Below are 20,789 nucleotides of genomic sequence, written 5' to 3'. Positions count from 1 at the left end.
TCCTTGGATGTTCCTAGGTCATTGCCAGCACTTGCCAATGGAACTTCAACAGCCTCCCAACTGGTCTCCTACCCCTGGCATCTCACCCTCCAATCCCCTTTCTACATGGCAGCCAGTGACTTTCTTAAGTGAACATCTGACCACTTCATTCCCCTGCTTAAATCTCTTCTTTACCCATTATCATCAGAAAAAGCCCAAACTCCTTAACTCTTGGGTTACAAGATTTGTCAGGCTCTGGTCACTGGTTATTTCCTGCCAACGCTCTCCTTTCCCACCACCTTGCAACTGCACTCCACCAGCTTTTTGCTCCATCCACTTAAAATGACTTTATCCGTGGCCTCTCTTGCCCCTGTGACTATGCACAGTACTGTCCCTTTGGTCTGGAACATTCTTCCCCACCTTATGATCCTTCCCATCTCTGCTTAGATCCTTACCTCACCACCCCGAATTTGGGTTTAGTGCCCTCTTAGAGGCTCCCCGCTCATAGCATTAGCTGTAGCTACCTGTTTACCTGTCTTTTCTCTCCACCAGACTGAAAGCAACATGAGGACAGGGACTGTGTCTCTCTCTTCCCCACTGTTTCTCTGTTCCTAGCACAGTGCCCAGGAACATTGTAGATGCTCAATAAATATGCTGAATGATGATCAACTGAATGAATGAATGAATGAATGAACTCCTCTGGGATCCCACTGCTCCCCCTGTACTTGGCCCTAAAGAAACACTTCTAGCTCTGCATTATAATTGCCTAGTTACTTTTCCATCCTCCTTCCTAATCTGGGGGTTCTTTGGGGTGGAAGCTATCTGGCTCACTGCTATATTCCCAGTGTCCATCTCAAACCCTGGTATGTAGTAGGCACTTAATAAATATTTATTGAATGTTTATCATTAATGGAAAACCTACCAGTTTGACAAAAACAAATTATTTTTCTCTGGGTGTGTGTAACTTGGTTGAGATTTTATACAGGGCACCTGTAATAAAACCATGTTTTCTGCCAACAGAGTTGTTTCCAGTTTGGATGATATAATTAGCTATATCAGGATTTCACAGGATCTTTCTTTTTTAATATTTATTTAGTTATTTATTTGGTTGCACCAGGTCTTAGTTGCATCACACGGGCTCCTTAGTTGAGGCTCCAGGGCTCCTTATTTGTGGCTCGCCGGCTCTTTAGTTGTGGCATGTTCTTAGTTGCGGCATGCATGTGGGATCTAGTTCCCTGACTAGGGATTGAACCCATTTTGTTTTTTTAAAATATATTTATTTATTTATTTATTTTTATTTTTGGCCACGTTGGTCTTCGTTGCTGTGCGTGGGCTCTCTCTAGTTGCGGCGAGCAGGAGCTACTCTTCATTGCGGTGCACAGGCTTCTAATTGTGGTGGCTTCTCTTGCTTCGGAGCACGGGCTCTAGGCACGTGGGCTTCAGTAGTTGTGGCACACGAGCTCAGTAGTTGTGGCTCGCGGGCTCTAGAGCATAGGCTCGGTAGTTGCAGCGCACGGGCTTAGGTGCTCCGTGGCATGTGGGATCTTCCCGACCCAGGGCTCGAACCCGTGTCCCCTGCATTGGCAGGCGGATTCTTAACCACTGTGCTACCAGGGAAGACCCTGCCCAGGAGTTCTGGCTTTTGTTTAAGGCCTCGCCATAATTATTAATAGCACCCCATTTCACTCTCAAAAGTGTCCTGGCTTGGATGATAAATTATACGTTCACTCTACTTAATCATGATCAGGTCAGTGTCTGCCCTCAACAGAGTGAGTGTTAAAAAGATATCTTTCAGGACTTCCTTGGTGGCGCAGTGGTTAAGAATCCACCTGCCAATGCAGGGGACACGGGTTCGAGCCCTGGTCCGGGAAGATCCCACATGCCGTGGAGCATCTGAGCCCATGTGCCACAACTATGAGCCTGTGCTCTAGAGCCCGTGAGCCACAACTACTGAAGCCCGTGAGCCACAACTACTGAAGCCCACGCGCCTAGAGCCCATGCTCCGCAACAAGAGAAACCACTGCAATGAGAAGCCCACGCACCGCAACGAAGAGTAGCCCCAGCTCGCCACAACTAGAGAAACCCCGCGCGTAGCAACGAAGACCCAACACAGCCAAAAATAATAAATAAAAATAAATTTATAAAAAAAAAAAATCTTTCAAATGAATGCATGAATGTGCAACCCTCCCTAGGTCTCATTTTCTTCTATCAGAAAAATAGCTGAATTAGATGATTTCTAAGTTCTTTACCGCTTGCAGTCATTCAAATAAAGTCAGTAATCCAAAAGGCTAAAACCAGCAGATTTAGTTTATCTTCCCCTCGAAAGGACACGCCATATAGAATTACACCTTCAAACATATTCACACCTGGATCAACAACTCTAGAGACCATTACCTGCTGGGAGTCTGGCTATTGACACAAATAGATACAGCACATCTTCTTCTCAGCTGAAGACACAGTTCCCACAGGTAGCCCCACTAGTAGCTGGATAATCTCCTAACAACAGACAAAAAACCAATTTCCATTTGCTCTTGTGATGTGCATTGCATCAACAGTGTTATTACTGCTCAGACATGTCTCCTGAATTGTGCTTCAGTTTCTAACCTAGCCCATCCACCTTCTCTATATGCTCTGTCATGGCCGTGTGGCAGAATGAAATCCCACCTAGGTTAACTCCTGGTTGCTGAAAACCTTCCACCATAAATAGACAGGTAGCAGTTGACTGTGGTCACACTGCATTTTACTAGAGTGGAGTGTACAAATCACTATCTGCAAAACCATTGTAAGAAACAGCCAATTAATATTGTTGCATCTTGGTCCTTCAACTGTAAAAGTCAGTTTGTATATTTACCCACATCTCATTGCCAAAATTTAAGGCAGTTAAAGTATTAGATCAGCTACGCTTGTACAATTTGAATATTCTACAATCAAAAAAGCACCCTGAATTGCTTAAAATAAACTCTCACAAAATGACCTATGAACTAACAGCTTTTGAATTATTACTTTTCTAATATTAGATGCCTCAGCATTTTTTTACAAATTGAGTGTCAGTGGAATATGGCTTAGGTTTTAACTAAAACTGCAGAAGGTAGTATTTAAGAAAAATGAAATTCCCCTGATGGTTTAAAAAAAAAAAAAAAGGTTTATTTGCATAACTTGTACACATCTACCTCCCATGAGGTGCCAAACCAAAATAAATTTTCCGATACTTTTAATGTTGACACTCTACAACACTATTCTCAGTGGCCAAGAAAAACTTCTTCCTCTAAGTACACTAAAAATAAAATTACCCTGAATTTCTCACTGTTGTTTAGAAAAAATATTCAATATTTCATATATCAAATCTCTATTGTATCATTAGCCTAGCTTAATAACAATTCTATAATTCTTTACAGTTTCATATTTGCCTGAAAACAAAAACAACAACTGTATATGGATTTTTTAAAAAGGTCAGGGCTTCCCTGGTGGTGCAGTTGTTGGGAGTCTGCCTGCTAATGCAGGGGACACGGGTTCGAGCCCTGGTCTGGGAGGATCCCACATGCCGCAGAGCGACTGGGCCCGTGAGCCACAACTACTGAGCCTGCACGTCTGGAGCCTGTGCTCCGCCGCAAGAGAGGCCGCGATAGTGAGAGGCCCATGCACCGCGATGAAGAGTGGCCCCCGCTTGCCGCAACTAGAGAAAGTCCTCGCACAGAAACAAAGACCCAACACAGCCATAAATAAATAAATAAATACCCCCCCCCCCCCCGCCAAAAAAAGAAGTCCACACGTTATGGGCAAAATGGCCTTTGCTGTTAAGAAAAAAATAACTGAATATTTTGCCCAGATTTTGTTTGGAGGTATTCTGTAATTCAGACAGAAAATTGAATTATTTACTTAAAGATCTTTTTAGAAATGAGATAATTAATGTAGAGCTCTTTGTTACCCCTGTAATTTGCATGTACATTGGAGGATTTTCTTAAGATAATTTAGATAAATTTGTTAACATTTCTCAGACCAAACAGCAAAATCAATGGTTAAAACAAATTAATAGATTATTGTCTTCACTTAAAGATATTTTCCTTTCTCTCCTCTTTTCTTGCTTTTACTTGGTCTCTGATTTACGTAGTGAGAGATTCTTTTAAACTGCATGCAGAAGAAAAACAGCAGTCCACAGTAACTGCCCAATAAACGTTTGCTCATGATAAAGAAAACACAAACATCCATGGCCTTTTTTTCTTTTTTAAATAAATTTATTTATTTATTTTTGGCTGCGTTGGGTCTTCGTCACTGTGCGGGGGCTTTTTCTAGTTGCGGTGAGCGGGAGCTACTCTTCCTTGTGCGCAAGCTACTCTTCCTTGAGCGCAGGCTTCTCCTTGCTGTGGCTTCTCTTGTTGCAGAGCACGGGCTCTAGGCGTCCGGTTTTCAGTAGTTGTGGCTCATGGGCTCTAGAGTGCAGACTCAGTAGTTGTGGTGCATGGGCTTAGTTGCTCCGTGGCATGTGGGATCTTCCCAGACCAGGGCTCGAACCTGTGTGCCCTGCATTGGCAGGCAGATTCTTTTTTTTTTTTTTTTAAACATCTTTATTGAAGTATAATTGCTTTACAATGGTGTGTTAGTTTCTGCTTTATAACAAAGTGAATCAGTTATACATATACATATGTTCCCATATCTCTTCCCTCTTGCATCTCCCTCCCTCCCACCCTCCCTATCCCACCCCTCTAGGGGATCACAAAGCACTGAGCTGATCTCCCTGTGCTATGCGGCTGCTTCCCACTAGCTATCTATTTTACATTTGGTAGTGTATATATGTCCATGACACTCTCTCACCCTGTCACATCTCACCCTTCCCCCTCTCCATATCCTCAAGTCCATTCTCTAGTAAGTCTGTGTCTTTATTCCCGTCTTGCCACTAGGTTCTTCATGACCTTTTTTTTTTCCCTTAGATTCCATATATATGTGTTAGCATACTGTATTTGTTTTTCTCTTTCTGACTTACTTCACTCTGTATGACAGACTCTAACTCCATCCACCTCATTACAAATACCTCCATTTCATTTCTTTTTATGGCTGAGTAATATTCCATTGTATATATGTGACAAATCTTCTTTATCCATTCATCCGATGATGGACACTTAGGTTGCTTCCATGTCCTGGCGATTGTAAATAGAGCTGCAATGAACATTTTGGTACATGACTCTTTTTGAATTATGGTTTTCTCAGGGTATATGCCCAGTAGTGGGATTGCTGGGTCGTATGGTAGTTCTATTTTTAGTTTTTTAAGGAACCTCCATACTGTTCTCCATAGTGGCTGTATCAATTTGCATCCCCACCAACAGTGCAAGAGTGTTCCCTTTTCTCCACACCCTCTCCAGCATTTATTGTTTGTAGATTTTTTGATGATGGCCATTCTGACCGGTGTGAGATGATACCTCATTGTAGTTTTGATTTGCATTTCTCTAATGATTAATGATGTTGAGCATTCTTTCATGTGTCTGTTGGCAATCTGTATATCTTCTTTGGAGAAATGTCTATTTAGGTCTTCTGCCCATTTTGGGATTGGGTTGTTTGTTTTTTTAATATTGAGCTGCATGAGCTGTTTATATATTTTGGAGATTAATCCTTTGTCTGTTGATTTGTTTGCAAATATTTTCTCCCATTCTGAGGGTTGTCTTTTGGTCTTGTTTATGGTTTCCTTTGCTGTGCAAAAGCTTTTAAGTTTCATTAGGTCCCATTTATTTGTGTTTTTATTTCCATTTCTCTAGGAGCTGGGTCAAAAAGAATCTTGCTGTGATTTATGTCACAGAGTGTTCTGGCAGGCAGATTCTTAACCACCGTGCCACCAGGGAAGTCCCATGGCCTTTTTTTCATTACCCGTTTTTGTTCACTTTTGTATCCTCAGTGGCTAGCACATAAGGGATCTCAATAAATATTGTGGAAGGAAGGTGGGGAGGGAAGGAGAGAAGATGAAAGGGAGGAAGGAAGGTTGATTATGCTCAAAAAAAAGAGATAGAAGGCTATAATCTTCAGAGTGTCTTCCATCTCTATGATTCTTGAACGTTAGTAACTATGTCAAAGAAGTCATGGTGAATTACGAAGATTTCAAAGGCAACCAGAAATCATTCCAATATAGGGATTCAGGGGTCCTTACCCTTCATCACCAACAAAACAGCCCTGCCCTAAAGATGATTACCAGGGAGTCCTAATTTTTCAAATACTCCCTATCTAAATCTCCACAGTTATGAATCTGGGTAGGGAAAATTCGTCAAAACAGGAAAATATTCACCCAACTTCCAATTAGTCCCCTTGCAAAAATCCCCCCTGACTTAATATCCATGTCTAGTCCCACCTATCTAGTTAACATCTTGTCCCTCAGGTGATGTAAACATTGTATAATAAAATTAAAATACTGTACAATGAAAATTTATTACAAAGTAGAATTACAAATCTTCCAACAAAAGAAGAAGCATTGCACTAAGTACATAAAAGTGATGGGGGAAATGACTTGAATCACAAGCAACACCACTGACCAATGAGAATATGGCAAAGAAAATTGATACAAAGAAGATTACATGATAGTGACAGATGCTTCACATTCTGGTTATCTATTGCTGCTTAACAAATCGCCCCCAAATTCACTGGCTTAAAACAACAACAACCTCTCATTCTCTCTCGCAGTTTCTATGGTCAGGAATTCATAAGGGGCTGGGCTGGGCTGGGTAGTTCCCGCTCCAGGTCTTCCAGGCAGGTGCAGTGGGATGGTGGCTCCCCCGTCTCACACCCAGGTACCCTGCCCTGTTGAACCCCTAATAGGTCTCTGTTACCTTTAGGATAAAGCCAAGAAGCCTACATGTGGCTTTCCAGACACTCTGTGGCCCAATCTTTCCAAGCTCATCTCATTTTCACCATCCACTCACACTGGCCTCCAGCTTCTCAGACACTGCCACAGGGCCTTACACAGATAGTTCCTGCTGCCTGTAATGCTCTCTCCTGCAGCCTCCCATAGTAGACATCTGCTACTTTGCCTGTCTTAAGAGCTGTCTCATTTTTCTGGTAAAAACAAAAAGAAACCAAGAAACTGACTTCTCTTTCCATCCCCCGATGGGTCTAGCAGTAACGTGGCTCCCTTTCCCTATCCCAACGTGTAATCCAAGCTGATCCATCAAAGTACCTTATCTACTGGATACAGTGATTGATCCAGTGTTGGACATGTGATCCAAGCAGAACCAATCAGAGTCCTTTTTCTGTAATTTCTATAGATGCCCTTCTGCAATCCTGGGCACTGAAACATATCTCCATGTGGGGGGAAAAAAATCTATGAAGTTAACAGAGAGAAAAGCGAAATCAAGAAATGGAGAGAGAGAAAAGAGTCCTGATGACAGTGCTTAAATCCTTGAATTCTGGCCTTTGTGGAAGCCAGTCAACCCCCTGGACTTTCCTGTCACATATGTTTAAGTAGAGGTGGGTTTCTGTTACTTTCTTGTCCTTCATCTGCCTAACTCTTCAGGGAGAGCCTGATTCCAGGCAGCTTTCACAGACCTTCCTGTGTACATCAAATCTTCTTTTATAAACACTTAGAGCACTTTGTACTCTCCAGCATAGCACTCACTACTGTTAACATTTTATATTTATTAATGGGATTGTTTAAATATCTCCTCTTCGTGACCTTAAGTTCCATGCGACAGCCTTGGGTTTGCTCAGCATTCATTGAATCACCAGCGCCTGGCAGAGAGCGAGCACACCGTACGTATTTGTAGAGCAAATGAATCACATAATGAATTCACGCTGCTGACAGGCGCAGCATGTTAAACCCAGATGAGATCAGACAGTTTTTTGTTCTTTTTTAAAAAATGACTAAAAAGCCAAAGCAAACCACCCTCAACGACTTTACATCTCGCAACAAAAATGTAGCTACTGTTCTTCCCTCTCCCCTCCATTTTCATGCTTCTGGCTTAAGCAGATTTTGGTTCTTAAAACAAAACAAAAACACTATTTTGTTCTTTTAAAAGTAATATAAGAAATACAAGAAAACATTCAGGGTTATAAGTTTTTTTCTGAAAAAAGAAGAGTAAATGAAGAGAGGACTACCCCTACCAGATTTTAAAACATATTTAAAAGTTCACTATAATTATAACAGTTTATTATCAAAGCAGAGAGAAACAGAGATAAGCAGACAGAAATTACCTCAAATACATAACCAAGGACATGTATGAATTTAGTTAATGATAAAAACAGCATTTAGGGGCTTCCCTGGTGGCGCAGTGGTTGAGAGTCTGCCTGCCAATGCAGGGGACACGGGTTCGAGCCCTGGTCTGGGAAGATCCCACATGCCGCGGAGCAGCTGGGCCCGTGAGCCACGACTACTTAGCCTGCGCGTCTGGAGCCTGTGCTCCGCAACAAGAGAGGCCGCGATAGTGAGAGGCCCGTGCACCGCGATGAAGAGTGGCCCCCACTTGCCGCAACTAGAGAAAGCCCTCGCACAGAAACGAAGACCCAACACAGCCATAAATAAATAAATAAACAAACAAATAAATAAAAAATAAATAATAAATAAATATTTTTTTAAAAAACAACAGCATTTAAAAATCAGTGAGGAGGGCCCTACTGGTGGCACGGTGGTTAAGAATCCGCCTGCCAACGCAGGGGACACAGGTTCGAGCCTTGGCCTGGGAAGATCCCACACGCCGCGGAGCAACTAAGCCCTTGTGCCACAACTACTGAGCCTGCGCTCTAGAGCCTACGAGCCACAACTACTGAGCCTGCGTGCCTACAGCCTGTGCTCTGCAACAAGAGAAGCCACCGCAATGAGAAGCCAAAGCCACCTCAATAAGAAGCCTGTGCACCGCAAGGAAGAGTAGCTCCCGCTCCCAGCAACTAGAGAAAGCCCACAGGCAGCAAAAAACACACAGTGCAGCCAAAAATAAATAGATAAAGTTAAAATAAACAAAAATCAGTGAGGAAAAGTAGGATAATCCATTAAATTGGACTCAGAGAGGTTAGGTAATTTGCCCAAAGTCACACAGCCCATAAATGGTGGGTCAGCGATTCTGTCTGACTTTGAGTGTCTTTATGTTCTCACTTCAGAACTTGCCCTTTTAAACATTTCTCTATCCTTGTTTATCTCTGTACTACCAAGCCTTTGAGAGGGCACTGCAAACAGAAGGCATCAATGAATGAGACCACAAAAGCACGCAGGGAAACAAAAAAAATTAAAAATTAGAACAAAAGCGTGGTTATCTGACAGGGTCCCCCACCCAGACCGACTGGCCAGAGGCCAGCCGTGGGCGAGTCTAGGACCCCCGGAGGACTTGCGTCTCGGTGGTGGCCTCGCATACGTTACTTGGCGCCTGCAGGTGCACCAACCTGCACGGCGCTGGACCCTCAGGACTCTGCTCGCGCGAGACCGAGCGAACGACGCCGAACCTGCGCAGGAAAGACCCTTGAGCGGGTGGGAGGTGGCTTGGGGGCGCGCCCGCGGATTGGCGGGCACAGCCTGGTCCGGCGTCGGGGCGAAGGACGGCCGCCTGGGGGAGCACGCCGGAAGTGGCCGGCCGCCGCGGTCACGATGTCCAGGGTAGTGGCGCCGCGCCGGAGGGAGGAGCTGGGGCTGATCGCTGGCGGCCGTGCAGGTGGCCACGGTCGAGCGGGAGGCTAGGGGTGGCCTGGAGGTGAGACCCCGCTGCGATCGCAGAACTGGGGGCCCCAGCGCCTGGGTCCCCTGGGGAAGCGGGGTGGAGAGCAGATCTTCGGAGGTGGGCGCTGACCCCTCATTTCTCCGAACCGGGAGAGGCTGCGGCCTCTGGGACTTAGGCGCCGGGTGTGCGCGGCCAGGCCTTCTATGCCCTTGGCCCTCTCCTGGGTCTCGGCGTACCTCGCCCATCTCCACACACACCGCACACCCCTACCCCCACCCCCGCGCCGCGTTCCCCTTTTCCAGTCTGTTCCAGTTCCCTCCTGTGAGTACTGCAAACCGCATCTCCCCCAGGCCCAGAATCAAACCCCAGGCATGAATTGACCCTGTTCCTTGCACAGTGCCCTGTCAGGCGCGTAGAACGCTCCAGGAGTAACTGACAGACCCCTTGGGAAGACTAGACTGACTGAACCACAGGAATGAACTGTACGGTTCAGACATGTTGTAATACCTGATCTAAAATGTTCGTACTGTTGGGAGTTCGGAGGAGGGAGGGATTTGGGCTGGTCTCTTCTTTGTAAACGTCTGCATATTCTTTTAGGGGTAGCTCCTAAAGTCATTTTCTTTGGGAAGCCTTCCAGGATTGCCACCTCCCTCCCTCCCTCTTTAAGCTTTTCATCTTTTTTTAGCTTGTTTGGCGTCTATTTCACAAACGCTTACTACCTGGTTCCATGTGTGTCTGTTTATCTAAGTCTTCCAGGCCCCTAGGCAGGGACTCCATCTTGTGTAGCATCACCTAATGCATGCACATGAATATGAATTAAAAGGATTGAAATAGTTAGAAGGTACTAACTAAGGTGAGCCTGAAACAGTGGGAGGAATTTGGGTGAGTCAGAGGTTGTAAAAGTATGGCCCCTGGGCCAGATTAGACTGTAGACACTTTTTTTTTTTTTTTTTTTTTTTGGCCGTTCCCTGCAGCTTCCGGGGATCTTAGTTCCCTGACCAGGGATTGAACCCCACCACTGCAGTGAAAGCGCAGAGTCCTAACTAACCACTGGACTGCCAGGGAATTCCCTGTAGACACATTTTCCTGACTCATGCTGTTTGTTTTTACTTGAATTAGTGGCCAACATTTTAAAATCAGAAAATTTCTTTCACGTCCACTCACTCAAAAATCTGGATTTTCAGCATCTCTTGGACAATCAGAAGATGTGGCCAAATAGGGCACACATGTCTGCATGGTGCAATTAGGAGGAACTGAGTAGCAGCTCCCTCCTTTCGACTCAGTACAAAATTTGCAGATCCCCAGTCCCCAGTAATCATTGCCTCCCGGACACTGCAGCAAAGTATCAGTTGTCATTTATCACCTTATTTGCTTCACCCATTCTGATTAACTGCCTGGCCTCTTGCTGCATTTGATATTGATGTAGATGAAGAAGAGTAGGAAGGACATCACAAATAGGAGAGTCATGGGCACAGGGACAGAATGGGAAGAAGCCTAGTATATGGGAATTTAGGGAGAATATGAGAGCATAGGTTTGCTCTTCCGTGAATCATAGAATGGGGCTATTGTTATGGGTTGAATTTATCCCCCAACAAGGATATGTTGAGGTCTTAGCCCCCAGTGCCTCAGAATGTGACCTTATTTGGAAATAGGGTCATTGCAGATGTAACTAGGTAAGATGAGGTCATACTGGAGTAGAATGGGCCCCTAATTCAATATGACTGGTGTCCTTATAAGAAGATGGCCAGGTGAAGAGACAGAGACAGCGAGAATGCCATGTGAAAGTGGAGGCAGAGGCTGAAGTACTGCATCTACGAAGCAAGGAACACAAGGATTGCCAGATGTCACCAGAAGGTAGGAGAGAGGCATGGAACAGTTATCCCTAGGAGCCTGCAGAAGGAAGCCACCCAGCCAACACCTTCATTTCAGACTTCTAACCTCCAGAACTGTGAGAGAATAAATTCCTGTTGTTTTAAGTCACCCAGTTTGTGGTATTTTGTCATGGCAGCCCTAGGATATATTACAGTTCTGTGAGTCAAAAAGAAGCTATTATTTCCTTTAATGGGTGAGAGAAAAGTCATGGTAGATTTTTGATCATTGGTGTCAGCAGTGCTTTAGAAAATTATTTCATCCGACAGTGTTATCAGCATTGATTGGAGCCAGAAAACGTTTAGAGATTTTACGAGAATCCAAGCATGAGGTGAGAAGGTTCTGGGTTAAGATGGAGTTGGAACAGTTTTCAGAGTTAGTTAGTAGGTAGGGATAGAAGGGATAGAGAGAGAGGAGTCCAAGATGACTTGACTCCCAGAGCGGTGCTTCTCAGATTGTAGCAAGCTGAGAATCACCTGGAGCGTGAGCTGGGTAAGCACAGATTGCTGGGCCCCTCCCCCAGAGACTGACTCAGTAGGTCTGGGTGGTGCTTGAGAATTGGCATTTCACCAAGCTCCTCAGTGAGGCTACTGTGGCTGGTGTGTGGGTCACATTTTAGGTGGCAGTAACCAGAAAATGTAAGACTTATAAATGTATACACATCTAACAACAGAACTGCAAAGTATATGAAGCAAAAATTGACAGAACTGAAAGGAGAAATAGATAATTCTACAATAGTACAGACATACCTCAATTTATTGTGTTTTGCTTTATTGTGCTTCATGGATATTGCATTTTTTACAGATTGAAGGTTTGCGGCAAGCCTGCGTTAAGCATGTCTATCAGTGTCATTTTTCCAACACCACTTGCTCACTTCATGTCTGTGTCACATTTTGGCAATTCTTGCAATATTTCAAGCTATTTCATTATGATTATATTTGTTATGGTGACTGGTGATCTTTTTTTTTTTTTTTTTTTTATTTATTTATGACTGTGTTGGGTCTTCGGTTCGTGCGAGGGTTTTCTCTAGTTGCGGCAAGTGGGGGCCACTCCTCATCGCGGTGCGGGGACCGCTCTTCATCGCGGTGCGCGGGCCTTTCACTATCGCGGCCCCTCCCGTTGCGGGGCACAGGCTCCAGACGCGCAGGCTCAGTAGTTGTGGCTCACGGGCCCAGCCGCTCCGTGGCATGTGGGATCTTCCCAGACCAGGGCTCGAACCCGTGTCCCCTGCATTAGCAGGCAGATTCTCAACCACTGCGCCACCAGGGAAGCCCGTGACTGGTGATCTTTGATGTTACTGTTGAAAAAAGATAATGACTAACTAAAGACTCAGATGATGGTTAGAATTTTTTAGCAATAAAGTATTTTTAATTAAAAAAAAAAATACTACTGCGTTTCTGGCTTAGGAACCCCTAGAATACAAGCCCCATTAGGGGCTTCTTCACCAGAGTATCCCAGGGCCTAGAACAGTGCCTGGACACTATAGGCTCATGTTAAATATTTGTTCAGTGAAAACTGGTCATTTGGGCAGAAATAGATAGTAAGAAGAGGGAATACATTTAGAAGCAAAATGTTGAGTTCTTTTTTATGCATTTGATTCTTCTTGACTGTCAGTAAGACATTGGACTGAAGATGCATTGTGAATATAGACTACAATGTAGGTGAGGGATAGGAGTTTTAGATTTATGATTCATTCTGGACAAAAGTGATCACTGAAGCCAGAGGTGATATGGTCATTGAGATACTGAATATAAAAGGAGAGGACTAGAAGGAAGGAAAAGCTGAAAGGGTAAAGACAATAAAAAAAAGTAGAGTGGGTGGAGTATCATGCATTATGGAAGCCAAGGGAGAAAAGAATTTCAGGGATTAGTCAAGGGAAAGAGGGAAGAGAGTTAACCTACTATTCATTTATTTAATGATTTTTTAAAATAAATTTATTTATTTATTTACTTATGGCTGAGTTGGGTCTTTGTTGCTACGCGCAGGCTTTCTCTAGTTGCGGTGAGCAGGGGCTACTCTCTGTTGCGGTGCGCGGGCTTCTCATTGCGGTGGCTTCTCTTGTTGCGGAGCACGGGCTCTAGGCGCGCGGGCTTCAGTAGTTGTGGCGCACGGGCTTAGCTGCTCCACGGCATGTGGGATCTTCCCGTACCAGGACTCGAACCCATGTCCCCTGCACTGGCAGGCGGATTCTTAACCACTGTGCCACCAGGAAAGCCCCTATTCAATGATTTTTAATTGAGCACCCACTATGGTCCAGGTACTGTTGCAACACTGCACAAAACAAAGACCCCCATCCCCACAGAGCTTACACTCTTGGGAGGCTTACACTGTAGAGGTGTGTGGCTTTATATACATTGGGGTGGGGTTTTTTTGGGGGGGGGGTTGTTTTTTGTTGGTGTTTGTTTTGCTGTGCCGCATGGCTTGCGGATCTTAGTTCCCCAACCCAGGCCACGGCAGTGAAAGTGCCAAGTGCTAACCACTGGACCACCAGGGAATTCCCGGGATGGGTTTTTTAAAATGTGTACAATAACACTTTGGAGAAGTGGTATTTCTGCTTTACATTTGCAGAAATTATAGTTGGGGGAGATTAAGAAGCTGGGATTCTAATTTGGTTCTGCTTGCTTCCAAAGCCCTGTTGTGTTCAGAACTCTAAGCTGCCTCCGAGCTGTAATCGCCAGTGTCACTTTTCTGCTTTAGATACTACTTATATGCTGATGATTCCAAAATCTGTGTGTCCATTCTAGATTTTCCTCCTGCGTTCCTGACCCACTGATTCATTGGCTTCTCAGAAGTTTTCTCCTGGATGCCGCACAGGTACGTCAAATATAACATGTCTGAAGTGGAATTCACCACCTCCTCCCCCTCACCGCCACTCTTTCAGTCCCACTACCCAGCTTAGGCAGTTGTCCAAGCTAGAAACTTGGGTGTCATCCTTAATGCCTTCTCTTTTCCCTCACACCTTCCGTTCAGGACAGCACCGATTCTCCCTGTTTTTGCTTCTTTAATATACTTTAAAATGTCTCCAGTCCCAGTAACTCACTGTCAGTGATGAGGCCCTCACTGTCTCCATCATAGATTCTGCTGTAGTTTCCTAAGCAATATCCCAGCTTTCAGCCTTGCACCCTCTAGTCTGTTCTCCATAAGCTGTCAGAGCAGTCTTTTAAAAAGATAAATCTAATTGTGTCATTCTCCTGCTTTAATCTCTTCCGGGGTTCCCCACTGCCTTCAGGAGAAAGGCCAAGCTTCTTAGCCTGGGATACACGGCCCTCCGTGGTTTGACCGCCGCTTCCCCAGCTTCATCGTTTACTGTCTGTATTCTGGGCTTCAGTCATATTGTGCATCCATGAACACATCGTAGCTTCTCTCACCTCCTGGCCTTTGTACATGCTTTAGCCTCAATCTGAAAAGCCCTTCTTCTTTTAGTCTAGTTATCTCAAGTTGTCTTTCAGGCCTCACCTTAGAAGCTGCTTCCTTCAGGAAGTTTCCTCACCCATCCCACCCCCCTCAGGTTGTGCTCTTCTCATGAGGTCCCACGGCACCCACACTTACCCTTATTGTGCATTTAACACATTTAATTAACACCACACGCTAGTCAAGGGCAGGGACTCTGTCCTCATTATTGTATTCTAACCACCTAGCATGGTGCTTGGCCCATCATAGGGGCTCAGTTAAAGAGCAATAAATACTAGAGAATGGAAGAGACAAAATACAGTAAAGATGAGGAGTCATTGCAAAGAGAGAGTAACGTGAGGTGATTTTTACCACGTGGTCTCACATATTTTTAAAGCGAGGGGCAAGATTATCTACTGAGACCAAGGGAATGCAGGAAGTAGTAGAGATTTAAAAAGGAAAGGGAAGCTATGGAGTATCTGCTGCCAGCTCCCTATTGGGTAGTTGCAGAACAGGAACTTCTGTTTCAGGAATTCAAGATTGTTGCAGGATGTGGCTGTGAATGAATCGCAGAAGGATGCTGGGCCTCAGGTCCACACTCAGTGGAATCCCTGCATGGCAGAGATACTAGAGGAAGAGACAGAGCTGGTCTCACCGAGTAGGGGCTCTGTCCTCTAATTTAGATTCTATGCACCCCAAATTCTCTGAGTTTCGGTTGAAAAGCAAAAAACAAGAAAAGGTTTTAAAGAGCTCAGTGGAATTGGAGGATTAAGGATTCCCAATGGCTTTGAGTCTTGGAGACAAGATAAGATGCTTCTGCTCTTTGTTGAAGGGCACCTAGCCTAATCTGTGGAGTTGACAACTCCTTGCCTTTCCCTGAGCTTGGTTCCTATTAGAAACCAAGAGATGACGAAAAACTCGACTCATCATCAGATCTTTGGACCTATTCTCCCACCCTCCAAACCTACTCTTCCTTCTCTGACCCCTGTCTTCATAAACAGCACCATATCCCACCCATTGCCTAAGCCAGAAAACTGAAAGTCATTCTTGAATCCTTTCTTCCCCCACTTGCAGTTACCATGTTTCATTGATTCAGGTTCTCCCATACTGGACAGTGCTCACCTTATTCCAGCACTGGCCACACTATCTTCTTGTCCATTTACACATATATCTCCCTTCATTGAACTGTAAGTTCCTTGAGGGCAGGGATGTTCACCTTTGTATTGCCAGTACCTAGTACAGTGTCTGGAATATGGTGGGTGGTTAGTTAATGTAAGTTAGGTGAACACATCAGTGAATGATATGAAATAACAATGCCCTTTTCCCAGAAGCTCTGAGTTCAGCTGGATTGGATTGTAGAGGAGGACTCATCTCTGATCAAGCCTATGTTTCAGAAACTGTACCCTTCTCCAGACATCCTCTGAGGCGAAGAGTTCCTTAAATTACTCCCTATTCCTTTCACCTATGGAATTGGATGAAAATGTTGAGCAGAGAATGCCATTCATCTCTGCAGGGAATGCTGTGTGGGACTAAGGACTGGGTACTTTGCCATACCTATGCCTGTGGTAAAGGTTGACCCTAATGATTCTTACGGAGGGGAGTCCTTTTAGCACTATTTCTAAACAAATTTTTGTTTCCTCTTTCTTAGCCCCCTTCCTATTCTTCTTGTATCATCTTCACTTTGTTCTAGAACTAAAATGAAATGATAATATGTACCTGTATCAGTCAGGATCCAGTCAGGAGACAAAAACTATACCAGTAGTTTAAACAAGGGACATTTAATATAAAGAATATTTAACCGGTAAAGGTAGCTAACTACTAAAAGGATCTAAAGAAAACTCTAAGGAGTATAGAAATAGATAACGCAGGAAGCCGTCTTACCTCTAGGACTAAGGAGGAGTAAATAAGGAAGGAACCACAAATTTAGAAGAGGGCTCCCCCCACCCCAAAGCAGGGATTCAGACTTTTTTGGATGGGTTGTGGTTGCCAAAGAAACACAGCCTGCTGGTGTAAAGAAATTTGTCAGAGGGCATGTCTGTCAGCATGGCCTGCCAAATGACAGAGAAATTCACTGAAGGGTGCAGGCAGGCTAGAGGTAATCCGTAGGAAAGGCCTGCTGGGTAGTGGAAAAACTCACTGGAGGGTTGGGTAGGCCAGAGCTGGTTGGTCTACCCTATCAAGCCTCCCTTATATTGATTCGGGGGCCCCACCAAAAGACAAAGCAGCTCAAAAGTACCAAGAGAAACCCCTTTCTCTTTGTGTGGCTTACAGTGTTCCTCCAGCACCCTCTATTGACAAAGCCAGCCAACAAAAGGGAACTGTTTCCAGGGTCCAGCTCCAGTATCACAAGCAGGGCAAAGAGGACAATAAGGGCATGTATACTGTGATCCCATTTTTGTATCAGAAAAAAATTTATGCCCAGAAATAAGACTGGGAGAATATACAACAAAATATTGGTTATCTTTAGTTTCTTCTCTGTGCTCTTCTCTACTCTTGATTTTTCCTATAATGAGCATGTAGTATTTTTATGATCAAAAATGGAAAAAGTGGGAACTCCCCTGGCAGTCCAGTGGTTGACTCTGCACTTCCAGTGCAGGGGGCGCGGTTTGCAGGGGGCACAGTTTCGATCCCTGGTCGGGGAATTAGGATCCTGCATGCCACGAGGCGCAGCCAAAAAAAAAAAGTGTTTCTCTGTAATTTTATTTTATTTTTCGCTGCACTATGTGTGGCATGCGGGATCTTAGTTCCCCAACCAGGGATCAAACCCGCGCCCACTGCAGTGGAAGCGCAGAGTCTTAACCACTGCTCAGAGTCTTAACCACGGGACCAGCAGGGAAGTCTGTTTCTCTGTAATTTTGAAAGATCACTCCTCTAAAATTATGGGGAAAGACTGATCATGAAACATATTAAGGTTTGGATCTTCTTTTAAAATTATGTATTTCTACTTGAGATGCTATCTGTTGATCCCTGTCATGACAGATAGGCAAATTAACACAATTTATACTTAACTCCCACTACCTCTCCTCCTCTATTCTACAAAAATAATTTCCAATTGTTTAATGTCAGTTCCATATTTAAATTGATTCAACACTCCTCATCCATTGTTTTACAATGTTCTCTGAGGTCCTGAATGTTTATTTTCACTCATTTCTTCATTGGCTATATCTCATTGCCCAGCAGGTCTTTTCAAAAAGGGCTGCCTGTCATACTCCCTGAGGTTTTACCTACTTGAGAACGTTTGCCTATTTTAATATGAGGGAACAGTTTGCCAAGTAAAAAATGATCAAGTCACACTTTGTGTCTCTTCAGAACTTTACAGGCATTACTATACTCTGGCATGAGTGTAACATGGAGGAGTATAAACTCAGCCTGAAATTCCCTCTTGCCCATTACTTGCTCCTCTGCCTCAGATCTTCATTTGTTCATTTATTCCTGAAATTTAGTTACTTCACCAGGCTATGCCTTGGTGTGGACTGTTCTATGTCAACTTTCTATGGACTACACTGTATCCTTCCAGTAGACTCAAGTCTTTATTTCAGCCATATTTCCTTCTGTTATGTTTGAATGGGTTTTTTTTCGTTCTGTTTGTTCTTTTCTCTTCTTTAGAAACACTAATTATATATATATTTGAATATCTTTCTGTAGCAACTTGTTTTCTCTATAATCATATTTATATCCACTGCATTCTGTGTCATCTCTCCAGGCCTCATCATGTCCCTGTAGTGATTATTTTTCTTTTTTCTTTGATGAGTTTCATCTACGTAATGCATTTAGTTTTCCCTTCCACTTTTTTCCTTCAGCTCTGCCAGATTACTTCTCACTTCTTTTTATTCTTTTATAATCTACAATCTATTTTGAGCTCTTATATGTCTTCTTTGAGTTTTCATTTAAACAGTGGTTTTGTCTATAATTTCTTTGAGATAGTGGAGAGCTCTGCTGAATGCGTCCTATTAATTCCTTTGCTGTTCCTCTTGGGTATGTTCCTAATCCCTCTGTTACCCATGTTGCTTTCTTTTCTAAAGCAACAACCACCTGTTTTCAAGCACACATCCCACAAAGTTACCTGAATGATTACTACTCAACAGTGCATGAAGCAGGTTCTCTGTGAAAGAGGGAAGAGGCAGAGGGAATTGAGCAAGGGCATCTCAAAGCCTTCATACAGATCTGCTGCCACAAACACCTTCTCATCAAATCTACAGGCATTATCTCCCTTCAGCTTTTGGTTTCCAGGAGATCAACATGGCACAGAAAAAGCCCTGTAGATCACTGGACTTTCATAGCACAGTCTGACAGTCACATTCATCTCCTTTCTTCATCTTGCTCCACAGCTGCCAGTGTTCCTCAGCCAGGTACCAGGTGGAAGACAACCTAAATGATCTGCCGGCACTGTTTCTTCTTTAGCATCTTCCCCTGCCACTCTGATATGTCAGACTAGATCTCTATGGGACAGTCCCTGCTTCTGTCACCCGCCTCCACGCCATGGCTCTAGATCTCTTCAATCTAATTAGAAGATCACTGACCATGCCTTTCAGGATATGATACTTTGGGAGACATCTGTATATGACCCTTTTTTTGAAGATGGAGTTCACCTCATTTGTCATTCTTTTAACTGTTTTCAGTGGGTTTTGAGAAATGCCTTTTCCATCTTTTAAACTGTTTCTAAATTTTGAACACTATATATCAAACAAACCCCCAAAAAAATCACTTTAAGGGAAAATTATGACAAAGCCAATTCTTTCCAGTATTTTATTTGAATATTAAATAAATAAAATCCAGCCTAGATATGGAGGTTTGTGCTAGGGACACATTACTTAATGATAATTCTTGGGCATAAAGAGTAATGATTAATGATAATAGTAGTAATAGTAACAGCAGCTGACACTTACATAGTGCTTTCTATATGCCAAGCATGGTTCTAAATGTTTTACATATATTTAATTCTCATAACAACTCTATGAGGTAAATACTATTATTATCTACATTTTAGAGACGAGGAAACAGGCACAGAGAGCTGCAGCAACTTGCCTAACATCACACAGTCAGTAAGTGATGGAGATAGGATTCAAACCCAGGCAGTTTGCCCCACAGTCAGTTAAGAATCCACACTCTTAATCTCTATGCTGTGTTGCCTCTTATTCATTGCAAAAAGATTACTGACTAGAGTGTTCCAATCCCCCGGGCCAAGGTGAAATGGCTCTCTCAAGGAGCTCAGAAATGTGTTTTTGTGACTGGGCAAGGTCAGAGATTTGATGATATGAACACTCAAAGGCAATAAACTCATCTGTCTTCCAGTTGCAGGAGGATACAAAATTGCCATACAAAGGAGGCAGTTCCACCAGAATACCAGAAAGAAAAATGCCAGGTCTGAGAAAGGGAGAATTGATTTCTACTAAAATGGCAGCCAAGCATTTTTATTCTGAGGCATAGTTTCATATTTGTTTAAATATGTCATGATATATTGGGAGGAATGGTTAGTGGATCAGTTATTAATTTATCATATCTCAACTCCAAATCTACCCTTCTTTGCTTTGCTTAAGTTACGGGATATGGACCATTTCTCCTTTGCCAGCTGGTACAAGATTTAGATTTTGTCAATAGAGGATGCTGGAGGGAAATGCAAGGCCATAGGAAAAGGAAGGAACTTCTTTTCCTGGTGCTGGTGTGCTATTTTATTTTATTTATTGGTGTGGCTCCCAGCAGATCAACTTGTGGGAGGCCTGGTGGCAATCACCCTAGTGAGTTGCTTCCTGTGAACCCATTCTGGCCTGGCCTCAGGGCCCAGCAGGTTCCTACTCCATCAAACAGGCCACTTCCAGCTCCAGACTGCCCACCTCCAGTGAATTCTTCCACCACCCTGCAGGCCACCCACACACACCAGCTCCAGCCTGCACCCCGGCAAGTTTCTTCTCCACCAATAGGGTGTGTGTTCCTGTGGTA

At 43.9% G+C, this 20,789-nt stretch overlaps 1 protein-coding gene across 1 annotated transcript in view; it reads left to right on the top strand.

Moving 5' to 3' along the window:
* Positions 1 to 11,309: 11,309 nt before the first annotated feature.
* Positions 11,310 to 20,789, top strand: part of ZNF232 (zinc finger protein 232) — a 41,366-nt gene continuing 31,886 nt past the window's right edge. Inside the window, exons 1-2 of the mRNA XM_028168175.2 lie at positions 11,310 to 11,447; positions 14,207 to 14,276. The gene's annotated coding sequence lies outside the window, so the exon portion shown is untranslated. The remainder of the gene's footprint in view (positions 11,448 to 14,206; positions 14,277 to 20,789) is intronic.

Source organism: Balaenoptera acutorostrata, chromosome 20 (assembly GCF_949987535.1).
Source record: "Balaenoptera acutorostrata chromosome 20, mBalAcu1.1, whole genome shotgun sequence".
NCBI lineage: Eukaryota > Metazoa > Chordata > Mammalia > Artiodactyla > Balaenopteridae > Balaenoptera > Balaenoptera acutorostrata.
The sequence above is the reverse complement of the archived record's forward strand: the minus strand, read 5'-3'. Positions and strand labels throughout refer to the sequence as shown.